This window comes from Protopterus annectens, chromosome 15.part0, assembly GCF_019279795.1.
Source record: "Protopterus annectens isolate FY-2018-M chromosome 15.part0, PAN1.0, whole genome shotgun sequence".
Taxonomy (NCBI): Eukaryota; Metazoa; Chordata; order Ceratodontiformes; family Protopteridae; genus Protopterus; species Protopterus annectens.
In genome coordinates this window covers 344,292,706-344,305,878 of record NC_056749.1, presented here as the reverse complement: position 1 = coordinate 344,305,878, position 13,173 = coordinate 344,292,706, and the positions used below count along the sequence as shown (strand labels likewise).

General features: G+C 43.5%; 1 protein-coding gene across 2 annotated transcripts in view; it reads left to right on the top strand.

Moving 5' to 3' along the window:
* The window catches only part of STARD8 (StAR related lipid transfer domain containing 8), a 780,205-nt gene that overhangs the window by 376,770 nt on the left and 390,262 nt on the right, over window positions 1-13,173 (top strand). The gene's annotated exons all lie outside the window — the stretch shown is intronic.

Sequence of the window (13,173 nt, the reverse complement as noted above, 5' to 3'; positions counted from 1 at the left end):
TGTACTCGATGATTGGCCTAATGAAGGAAGAGTAGAGGGAGACAGTGACCTCTTTCTTCCTGGATGCAAAACCCTTAGTAATGAGATGTACCACATAAAAGGATTTTCTGACCACAGTGGCAATGTGGTCAAAAGAGAGGCTGCTGTCAACCTGTGTTGCCAGATCTCTTATAACGCCTTCTGTGTTCAGTGGACTACCATCAATGTGGTAATTCATGGGAATAGGGTATTTCCCAAAGGGGATGATGACACATTTTTTGGCATTGAGCTTAAGGCCATGGTTCTGACACCAGTCATTGGTCTCAGTGAGGCCTTTCTGTAGGATGTCAACATCACTTGGGGGAGTTAATAATAGCTCCCAACTTGCAATCGTCTCCGAACTTTGTCAGCCAGATTCTCTTCGTGTTGGCCTGGACTTCTGAGAAGTAGATACCAAACAGGAGAGGACCGAGGACCGAACCCTATGGGACTCCACTTGTGACTGGTCAGCAGTCTGACTTGGAGTCAGCTATTTTCACACTGTGGTTCTTTGAGCCAATTTGCAACCCACCTAGTGATATAGGGGTAGATGCCTAGCTTAGTGGGTTTTTATATGATTCCCGAGTGGAGAATGGTATTGAAGGCCTTGGCCAGATCAAGGTAGGCTGTATGAACCACCTTGCCTTCATCTACAGCTCAGGTGACCGACTCAAAGAAGTCGACCAAGTTGAAGAGGCATGCTACCCTTCACAAAACCAAACTGTGTGGGATCCAGAGTTTGGAGATTCGCTATATCCTTGTTTATTAGGTCCATGCTGATGCGTTCCATAGGTTTGCATAGCAGACTTGTCAGGCTAATGGGGCGATAGTTCCCATGGTCTGTAGTCACTCCTCCTTTGTGGAGAGGGATGACTATAGCCATTCGGTAGGGACAAAGCCTCAGGTGAGGCTGTGATTGAACAGGCCACACAGGTGAGGTGCCAGTTAATGTAGAACATAGCCAGGGATATTGTCAAGTCCCATAGAAGCTATATTCTTGGCTTTGGACGGTGCTGTTTTAACCTGTGCAGCAGTAATACTGGGTGCCTGGCAATCTGCTGGTATTGCAATTGGTCCTTTGGGAGGGTAAAGTTGGCACTGAATCTGTCGGCCAGTAGCAATATCTGTTGGTTCGGTATAGGAGGTACCATTGTGCAGTAGCTCAGAGCAAATCTGGATATTGCCGTGGAGATTCTTTACATAACTATAGAAGGCCTTGTGGTTGTCTTTACTATCTGCTGCAATTCTGTTTTCATAGCTAGCTTTAGAGGACTTGATGAGGAATCTCAACTTTTTGTTGAGGCTGATAAGGGAGTTTTTCCAGTCTTGGGAATTCACCTTATTCCGCATCAGTTTCCTCTTTCTGTTGTAGAGTTTGCTTATGGCAGGGGACCACCAGACTGGCTTCCTTATTTGGAGGAGAGTGTCTTGGTTCTATTGGGTATGGCGAGATCCATGCATTTGTGTACGTATTCATACAGTGCATTGGTGTATGATTCTGCGGTCATGCAACTATTCTCCATTTACATGGGTGCCATGAAGTTAGCCACCTCTGCTTTTAGGAGCCCAAAGTTGGCTTTGGAGAAGTTTTTCATGGCGGTTACCTTTGCGGGGGGGGGGGGGTTGGATTTCCAAGGTGATTAGTTTGTGGTCAGATCTAACTAGGGAGGAGTTGACTATTGGTGTAGAGCAATGGTCACTCATGTTAGTAATGATCAGGTCAAGGATGTTGCTACCTCTTGTGGGGGTAAGAACAAGTTGGTCCAGGTCATTGGAATTAATGAATTCCAGGAAACACTGGGCAAGTGTATTGGTATATGAGTAGTTTTCCCAGTTAATGGAGGGGTAGTTGAAGTCGCCCAGTATGAAAGTGTTAGGTTGGACCCTAATGTTCTCCAGGGTGCCTAGGAATGTGGAGTGTGAGTCTTGGGACATGGTTGGGGACCTATAATAGGCTACGACCTGAATCGCTGTCTTACCCAATGTTAGTTGCACCTGAAGTATCTCTGATGAGTTATGTTAGGCTACCAGTCTGGATTTGTGCACATCCTTTATGAACTTTAGAGCCTTTAGAGCTTCGGTCCAAGTTCTGGGGCCGAAAGATGTGGAATGAGTTATAGCCTGGTAGTGCAGGGGTGCTTTCTGCTGCCTTGAACCAGGCCTCTGTTACAGCACAAATGTTGATGTTCTCCATTGTAAGGAGTGCTTTGAGTGAGTGCATTCTGAGATTTAGACTTCTAGCATTGAGCAGCATGACCCTCAGATTACATTTGTTTGTAGCTGTTACGGTGGTAATTTGGTCTAACACCGCCTAAAAAAAGGCACTATAGGATTGGCAAGAGCCTTGGCCAGTATCTGGAAGCCCAAGGGTGACAGATGCAGGCCATCTTTGGCAAAACATCGAGGTCTGTCAATCATGTCATCCCAGGCAGACAGATACTGGATCCCCTTAGAATGACACCAGAAGCTTAGCTAATTGTTGAAATCAATCATTTTCTGCTTGTAACTGTGGTATCATTCTGGGTGATGTTAGAAGAATGCTGCTCATTGATAGGGTTATACCCACCTGGGCTACATAATCCGAGAGCTCCTTCATGTCTCTTTTCATGTAGTCCAGGGAGGTACGTCAGGTCATTCACACCCACATGTACAATAACAGAGTCATATTTGTACCTGTTGTTGAGGGACCTGAGTGCGTTATGTGGCGGATCCTTTGTACATTGTAATTAATTACCTCTTTATTTTATTTTTGTATATACTTGTTCTTCAGTTGTAATGAAGTCTTCCTAATGAAATGTCAAGACTCGCGATGCCAAGACCTGAAATGACCAAAAAAGACCAAACATAAGGGCACATTGTCTACAGACTACTCTGTCAGAAGTAATGGGTGACCAATTGGTGTAACTAAGGAAACTATTTATTTATATTTTTGAGCAGGGCTAAAGGATCTGAACCGCCTAGATTTAGTAAGGTCATACTAAGTTTAATTCTGGTGGCTGCCAAAAGCAGTTACTAGGAAATGGAAATCATAGTCTAAAACAAACATATTTGAAGTAGTGAATGTAGTAACAGAGACAAAAGAACGGGGAGTGGGATCTTTAGAAAAAGCTAGGAGCAAGTTTCATAGGAAAATATGGGAATTGTGGAAATACATGCAGAATAATGTTTTGGAGGAAGAATGAGGTTTAAGAGAAGGCAGGAATTGAGTGAATTATGTAACTCTGGATGGACAATGAGTGTATGGAAGATTAATTGTGATGTATAGTGTTTGTAACAGAATATGTCAATATGGTTTGTTTTAATGTATATAAATGTATGATTGCTTATGCCATAAGTGAAAATTCAATTGAGCATCATTTTCTTCTTTAAGCTTGTGTTTTTTTTTTTCAGGGGGGCTGCTAGTCTTTCATACCCCAAGACTTATATTTACTAGTTTGAGATTGCCATATCTGTGAGAAAAGGGAACATTCTTAGGAGTGACATTCTCAGACTTAGTAAATGTAAGTCTGTATTTAAAGTCATTCAGTCAATGTATTTCTGAACTTGACACTGTAAGAATAGACAAATTAAACAGTTGCCTTAATAGATGCATTTTCTGTTTTACTAGTTAGGGTAATTCAAATAATAACACAAAAGAATGAAGCGCTACAAGCTCACCACTTGTGATTGACAGTCACCGACAGATAGTTGTAAAAACTCCTTTAACTCCAAGCTGTTGGTAGCTTTCAGATATATTTTAATTTTTTGTTTTGTTTGTATCAACCCCTGTGGTACACCTCATTTTCACATACATGTAAATTGGCTTGTTTTAGATAAGATGTGGCTATCCTTAGACTAACAGAAAATGCTTAAGCACAATGAGGCTTTGTTTTTTGTTTTGTTTTTAGGCACAAACCAGATAGTATAAGTACATTTTGAAAAAAACAAGATCAAGGACATGATGCAAGTAACATCATACAACATTGTGAGTTCAAAACCTCTCCTTAATTTGGTTACTGTAACAAACAAAAAGATGAGCCATTATTAGACAAGTATACATAAGGAAGTACAGTTAGGACAAAATAGCCAATGGTAGCAAAACTGTAAACTGAAAGAAGGGCCATAGTTAAGAATATTTAAATATATGTGCAGTGTGTGTGTTTGTGCACATGCACATGCTATTATACGTATCTGATGCAGTAGAGCTAGAACATTGTGAAATGTCCGAACAGCAGGTTAACAATTCTTTGGCAAAACAAGAAAATAAACTTTTTCTAAGATGTCACAATGTAACCCATAAGGGAGACTGTTACAGTAATTTGTAAAAAAAAAAAAAAGGGGGGGGGGGGTAGTAGCTTTGAGTTAATATTAAACTCAGCAAGTCAAATGCTCTTCTACTTGTTTTTCCGCTCTTTACTGTTGCTTATCAGCTGATATAATGGTACCAAGATGCAGATCAGTTTGTTTTATATTTGTGCTTTATTTTAGCTTCCCAGGTCAGAGGCAAATTGAACAGGCACAGGCTGTCTTTTAATATGTAGCACAAAGTGGTAGTTGCAGACCATTTAACAGTCCTGTCTGAAAAATACTTAACTTGTTTGGTACCATAGTAAATATGTCAGAATAACTGCATGCAATTTTCAGCACTCACAACAAAAAGAATGACTGCTAATAGCAGCAAATAAAAGAAAGCCTTCATAGTTTAGTAGCCGATAGTATACCTGTGAACTTTACTCATACTTGAGTTCAGATTGTATTAAGATACTAGTTTTGTAAGGGAGGGAGCGCACACACACACAAACACACAGACACACAGACACACACACACACACACACACACACACACACACACACACACACACACACACACACACACACACAAAACACCAATTAAAATACACACAAAACACCAATTAAAACTTAGGAGGAGGCAAGCAAGGGCAAATTGTCTCACAGTTCAAGACCTGGCAGTTCTTTGCAGTGAAGCATAAGACATGTAGCACCTAGAATTAGTATGGATTTTTTTTTAGGGGGGGGGGTATAGTACACCTTCAGCTCCCCCTTCAAAAAAACATAACAAAAAAATGGGATGTGTTATCTGCTGGTGAGCAAGCAACCTTAACAACTCTCCGTTATAATAATATTTACTGTAAGCAAGCAACCCAAGTTTATTGACTGTTTTTATGGTGAATGACCACTGATATACACAAAAAGAGTGGACAGACATGACTTTGCTGCTTCACACTTGCCTGCAAGATATGAAGACCCACTTTTCCCAATATGCAGCTTTTACTAAATTTTTGCTAAACAGTGAAAACTGTGTTCTCTAGCTGTCTGTACTGAACATCAGTATTTTTATTTTTAAGCAAGTTTTGCAGGCTGTATATTCATAGTCATATAAAGCAAAACACTGCCTTACATGGGATATTAAAAAGCACAAATGAGTGCATGCCTCATAACAGGTGTTCTAAGTATTATAACAGTATTTTCAGAAGTTAAAAAGCATGTGCACACAAAATTATGATTGCTTGCATACCCCTCAAATGTCCCTGATTTTTGACATATTGACACTGTAGGATTATATGTACAGAATTTCTTTTGTTTGTGTCTGGTGTATTTCTTAGTTCATGTTAGGATTTTCTTAATGTTACATTGTCCACTTTTCGTTTCTTCAAAGTATGTAGTGGATGGCAACTACTACTATCCAAAATATTATAATCTCCAATTCCCTTTCTGTGTATCTTAGTTACTATCTTATTGTTCTTAATAGTCAAAGTGATATCAAGATAGTTAACTATTTTTCCTATCTGTAAGCCATCAAATTTTATCTGAAAGTGATTGGCATCTAAATCACTTATAAACTGAGGGGGCTATTTCAGCACTCCCCCCTTACATAAAAAAATCAAATCTATATATCTACAATATAAAATAACACAACTATTAAAAAAATTCAATCTGTACAAAAACTCAAGTTCAAAAAGGCCCATGAACAGGTTAGCATACATGGGTGCAAAAAATGCACCCATGGCAGTACCTTGTACTTGATGGTAAATGAGCTTATTAAACTCAAAAAAATTAATCTGAAGTTGTTAATCTTCTTCCTATTCATCACTGATGGGTTTGGTTCTGAGCCCTCAGAACTGAGTCGGCCTTATACCAAGCTTGCGTGCACCAAAAACTCTCGAGCTAAGCTGCTACCCACAATGCCCTTCACTCTGTTACCCCCAGATCTCGTTTGCCACGCAGTCATATAGCAGCGTTTCACCAGCTGTTACATTTTTTCAAATTTTATAAGTATTTGTGAGTTCTTTCCTGTCAGTTTGTTATCTTTTCTATATTTACTCACTCAGTGCTACCCACAGGTATTTCTTTTTCGTACCATTGTTGGTATTGACCCTTTTACCCTTGTGGTATTCCTAATACCATTGTTGGTATTTCCTCTCTCTCTCTCTCTCTCTCTATAACTTTCTTCTACTTTAGCGTGTGTGTATTGCTCCTGTCTTGTCGTAAAAGAAAGGGACTACCGGGTTTAAACACTGCTCTTCTTGCAGTGGTAAACTCCCGAATAGTGATTTACATGAAGAATGTGTGTATTGTTTGGGGGTTCTGCACTTATCGTCGAAACCTCCATGTGACATTTGTGCCAGCTTCAGTTAGCGGACGCTGAATGAAAGATGAAACAAGTTAATCCTTAAGGGCCTGTTTCCTTCGCCTTTTTTCGGAGGCTATTTCTGCGTCTGAGGTCTCATCCCCTCCTTCTGTGGACAAGAAACATCCTCGTTCAGACCCTTCTTCACCGGCCGGTGATAGGGGCAAAAGTCATAAGCACAAGGCCCACAAGACTTCTACTGAGCACCTTATTGCCTCCTTGGTTCTGACCACATCGGCTCCGAGTTTGGCTCCAGTGCTTCATACTGAGGTCGCCTCGTCGGCACCTTTCCTGGCTCTGATGACTACAGCACCCACTACAACTTCGGTTCAGACCAGTTTGCCTGTCTCTACCTCGGCACCAACGTCCCCCATGTCCCCTCCGACATCGCTTTCAACAACAGCTTCGGAGCCGCTATTGACCTCCACCCCAGCTGTGACCTCGGTTCCGAGCCCGTTCTCGGCTTCGATTATTTCCCTGCTGCCGGTTTTTAAACTGGAATCGTCTGTGCCGTTTTTCGATACACCACAGACCCGGTACTCCTCGTCTGTGGATCCATTTGCCGGACACGCCTTCCGCCCCTGATTGGACCAGCCAGATTCTCCCTCAGGGGCATCGGTAAGGTCCAGCAGGAGCCTATCAGAATTGGATGTGGTGCACCTCTTTGATCAGCTGCTGACCACCAGGGGAATTACAAATTTTCCTAGAGCCCATCCCACTCTGGACTTTGGGTCTATTACCCCAGCGACCCCTACATATTCTCCTCTCTTGGATCCCTCGGTTCCGAGGCTTATGTTTCCGACATCTGCGAGAGGACCCCTTACCTCAGCACTGACAACAACCGTGTCTGAGGCTCTGAAGCCCCTTTGGGTGTCGGTTCCATTGGAAATCACCCTTCCTCAATCTCATGCTTGGGGGGTGGAACCCTCGGTTTTGGCCACGGTTCCGGTTGTGTTGCCTGTTCTGTCTTCAGGTCCGAGGGTGATTCCCACCCCGGTTTTGCTTGAGGCTCCGTCACCAGGAGCAGACCGCATGGAGTGGGGTGTGACTCCAGTTCCGAAATTGTGTTCTTCGATTCCTGGCTCCCATTCCTCTTCAGGTGGGCCTGCTTTCCGAGTGATGGAGAGGGTGCTTGCTTCTAGCAATCCTCCGATGTCGGATCTACCACCCGTTCTCTCTGAGCTGCAGCTATAAAAGGCCACCCCGCCCAGGACTCCGAGAGCACAAGGCCCAGGAAACCCCTGTTCAGGGTATTTCCTTTTCTGAGTCTTCTTCGGATGCTCCCACCGAAGAACCCCCTTGGAAATGGGCATGTAAGAGGAAACATATGGACTCCCCAGTGGAATCCCTCACAGAAGATATGGGCTACAATGATAGGGACGGATCCCCTCGGTCTCCCCCTGATGATGTCTCATTTGGAGACATCCTGGAAATCTTGAAGCAGAGGGGTGACTAGAAGCCCTCCAATCCTTCCTCGGAGGAATCCGTATTCCTGCAGACCTTCCACTGTTCGCCCTCTACTACTTGGGTGACCCCTCCCTGCCGATGAGTTGGTCAAGCTCATCGTGTAGCGGGCATGAAAGAACCCTGACACCGTTGAGTCCATCCCCAGGAGATCAGATAAGATACTCTCCCCTCCAGAGGATCAACCCTATTGGTCTAGAGGTTTGCCAGTAGATGTTATGGTGGTGGCGGCCACTAAAAAAGACCTTGTGGTGGAAAGTCCTGCAATCCACCCACCCAACAGAGAGTCCTGGGTGGTGGACAGGTTAGGGAAGTGAGTTTTTGCGTCAGTGACCTTTGCTGTCAGGTCTCTGAACTTTTTGGCACATTTTATGAGGCTTTAGAGAGATCTCATCTCCGAGCTCTCTGGAACCCTCGCGGGTCAAGTTTCGGATGGGGCACGTGATAAAGTTGCTTCCCAACTTGCCACCCTAGAGTCACTCTCCAATTCGTCCATGAGGTTGCTGTCCCACGCAACTGAAGGAGCGGCTAGAGCTGCGGGTGCAGGCATAGTTATGAGACGCCATGCCTAGATGCACATTTGTGACCTCGCGGACTCCTTCAAGTCTTCCTTTTTAAATGCCCCTATTGAACCATCAGCTTTGTTCGGTGCTAAGGTCAGGGATACATTAGCCAGGTGCGAGCAGGATGAGAAGACGTTGTCTGCCATGGGTCTACATTTTTCCAAACCTCAGCACTCCTTCTCCAGGAACCAGAGGAGTGGAAAGATGTGGTACAAAAAGTTTTAAGGTCCTTTCCATGAGGCACGTGGTGAGGACTCCCCCAGAGGCAGAGAGGGTTCCAATAATGGAAGACCCCCCCTTTTGGAGCAGATGGGGTCCCTGAAATCAGGACTCCAGAGATTCTTTCTCAGGAAGACCATATCAGCGCTCCTGAACGCTGCCTGATTGCTTTCCTCTGGAAGCAGTCGGGACGCATTTCTCTCTACACCAAGCTGCCTGGCTCTGTATTACAAATGATCAGTGGGTGCAGAGAATAATTTCCAAAGGCTATCACATTCCCGTAATCTCTTATCCAAGACCTCCGATATCCCTTTCCAATGTTCCACCCTGTCAAAGGGAGAAGGCAGCTTCTGAAATATGAAAGCTATGTCAAAAACAAGCCATCCAACAGGTCCCCCAGACCAGTGCGGATCAGGGTTTTACTCAAGATTCTTTTTAGTGCCAAAGAAGACCGGGGACTGGAGGCCCATTTTGGATCTCAGCCAGCTAAACAAATCAGTGGTTCAGACCAAGTTCCGCATGGTCACGATTCAATCCATCCTCACCTTTCTGCGGGAGGGTGTGTGGATGTGCTTGTTAGACCTCCGGGATGCGTATTACCACATCAAAATAGACAAGCGCTCCATGAGTCTCCTTCGCTTCTGGCTGGGAGCCAATTACTACCAATTCAGAGCCCTGCCATTCGGTCTCTCAACGGCCCCCAGAGTGTTCACGAAATGCCTAGCAGTGGTCACAGCTCATCTGAGACTTCGGGGATTCCAGGTGTTTCCGTATTTAGACGATTAGCTCCTCTCCACCCCCACCAAGCACCTTCTGGTTAGGACCCTCCGCTACACTCTAGTACTAGCGGAGTCGCTGGGCATCACTATCCACTGGAGAAAATCTAACCTTCAGCCCCTCACAACAATTGGAATTTATAGGGGCAGTATTCAACACTCAATCAAGTCTGGTCTCTTTTCCCCCTCACAGGCTTCAGAGACTAAGGGCACAAGTTCAAGTGATACTCTTGTCGAAGAAAGGTGTCTGCAAGGGAAGTTCTTCAGGCCCTGAGATCTATGGCTGATAGGGTGGGGGGGACACTTCCAGGGAAAGTCAGTCCAAGGCACGTGGTCCAGCATAGAGGTCAACTTGCATATCAATGTCCCGGAGTTAAGAGCAGTACTGTTGGCGTTGCAAGCATTCCATCTGCTCCTTCCATCAGGAACGATTGCTATCCAGTCGGACATGTCCATTGTCTGGTACATAAACAAACAGGGAGGGACCAAATCCTACCCCCTATGACGTGAAGCCATGAGAATCTGGCATTGGGTGATAGCTTCCAACCGCTTTCTGATCGCAATGCATATTTTGTGGAGCTCCAACATGATTGCGGACAGGCTGAGCAGATGCAGCCTCTGTCCTCACCAGTGGTCTCTCAATCAGTGTGTGACGGCAGAAATCTTTAGCCGTTGGGGCCAGCCATGCTGCGATCTTTTCACCTGCCCCTCAAACACAAAATGCAGCAGCTACTTTGCCCTCCTTCCCCCTCACGGGGAGTCACCAAGAGACGCTTTGATTCACGATTGGCCCGCGGGTCTCCTTTATGCTTATCCTCCGATACCTCTGATCCCCCTTTTTTAAGGAAAGCTATTCGGTTGAGAAGCAAAGTGATCCTTATTGCCCCGTTCTGGCCTCGTCAAGTGTGGTTTCCTTTCTTCTGACCTCATCTGTTACAACCTCCTTGGATCCTAGACACTCGTCAGGACCTCATATCTTGCCCACAAGGGCTGTCTCCCCCGAATCTATCCACTCTCAAGCTGATGTCTTGGCTTCTCCACTTCTGTTAGTTGCCAGGCAGGAAAGCCTTTCCTCATCTGTTCGTGATATTATCCTGGCCTCCCATAAACCATCCACCAGAAAACTTTACAGGGACAAATGGAAAAGATTCTCTATCTGGTCACATAACTGGAAGCTAGATCCGTTTTCAGCTCCTGTAGCTACTATACTTCATTACCTTGCTGAGTTGTTCGACAATGGTGCATCAGCTTCCACCATTCGAGTCCATTTCCAACTTCCATAATGGTTCAGATGGAGTCCCACTTATTTCCACCCGACTTTGCAAGACCTTCTTCAAGGGAATTTTCCACAGCAGACCTCCCATCAGGCAGCCGGTGGAGGCATCAAATCTCTCCCGGGTTCTCCAGTCTCTCTCTCTACCCCCTTTTGAGCCTCCTGCGACATGTGATCTAAAATAACTGTCATGGAAATCCTTGTTTCTGGTGGCGGTTACTTCAGCCAGATGAATATCTGAGTTGCAAGCCTTATGTATCAAGAGCCCTTATCTGATCTTCCATAAGGACAGAGTATCACTTCGTACTAATCCATCCTTTCTCCCCAAGGTGGTTTCTGACTTTTCTATTAACCAGTCCACTGAGCTCCCTGTATTCTTTCCAGATTATTCAAACAAGGGAGAATACTGCCTACATTCATTGGATGTTCATAGACAACTACGTTTCTACGTGGATAGAACTAAGTCCTTTCACAAGTCGGACCAACTTTTCATTTCCCTTTCTAGTCCTAGAATGGGGTGTGCAGTATCTAAAGGTACTTTGTCAAAATGACTCAGGGATTGCAATAGCTTCTCTTATTCGCTTATGAATGAATCTAAGCCTGATCAAATCAAAGCTCACTCATCTAGCGCTATCGCAGCATCGGTTGCCTTCCACTCTAGGGCCTCCATGGATGGCATCTGTGCAGCAGCCATTTGGGCTAAATCCCATACCTTCATCAAGCATTACAAATTGGATCTGATCTCAAGGGGGAAGAGTGGCCTTTGGCTCAGTGGTTCTCAGGAATGTTCTTCCATAAGGGCTACCCAGGTTCTCCAAGTAGCTTGGGATTCTGTCCCATCAGTGATGAATAGGAAGAAGATTAACAACTTCAGATAAAGAAGTTATGTCTTACCATAACGTTCCATCTGAGTTGTTGATCTTCTTCTAGTCACCACACCCTCCCACTGACCCCCCACCAAAGGCTCCTGGCGGATCTTCTGGGTCTTTCTGGTGTTTCAGCGTTTCTGCGCAGAGATGGCCTCTGACTTTCTGTTTCTTCTATATGTTGCATGCAAACTCGATCTGAGGTAACTGAGTGAAGGGCATTGTGGGTAGCAGCTTAGCTTGAGAGTTTTTGGTGCACGCAAGCTTGGTATAAGGCCGACTCGGTTCCGAGGGCTCAGAACCGAACCCATCAGTGATGACTGGAAGATCGACAACTCAGATGGAATATTATGGTAAGACATAACTTCTTTTTCGTCAAACAAAAATACAATAATTCCATCACATAATTACTAACAGGACTATCACCTAGAAAAAATCTAACAGCTTCCATACCTAACTCACGGGTAATAGTTGTATAGAGACTTTTTACATGTATAACTATCCAGTAATATTCTTCATCACATTTAACATTCTTTATTTTATCCAAAAAATGGAAAGTGTCTTTAATATAAGAATTTAACTTAACTACATAGTTCAAAAGATAGGAATGTAAAATATTCCCATATTATGGAGAAAATAATTCTGTGCTGCTATGGATCTACCTGGGGGCTCCATTTTTATGTGTCTTTGGCAAACAGTAGGACTTAGCCATTGAGCTTCCTTCTACATTAAATTTATTTAGGGCATCTTTTCTTCTAAAATAGCCCAGTCTTAGGCCTTTAGCTACTAGTTCTTTAAACTTCATTATAGCTTGATAAAAAACATCAATATTTACTGCTCTATATACTTGGCCATCAGATAAATGGCCCATACACATTTTCAGTTATTGTTTCCAGTGTATAACAAAAAATTTTCTATCTTTATCTGAGGGTTTTATAATTATGTCTGATCTTTTATATAAATTTAATAAAGACAACCATTCATTCCTACTCATGTTATACAAAATGTCTTTTTTCTCAGAAGAAAAATCTTTCAAAACTTTCTCTAATGCAAAATTAAGCATCTTAGAAAATTGCAAAATCACCTGGTTATTAAATGCAGGTATAAAAGTGCTAGTATAAGTAATCATTTCAGTATTTAAAGTGCAATATGCATTAATATTTTCAGCTGCTTCAAATGAAGAATCACAAGAGAAGAAACCCAGCAACTCATCTTCACTTGCAGATACACTTTCTTCATTAACTGACATACTTTCACCATTTCATTCAAAATAATTAACCAAATGCAATTTTCTTATTAACTTAAACACTTCTGCTTTAATAAAAATGTGCTCTGGGTAGAGCTGTTGGTACTTTAAACCATACTT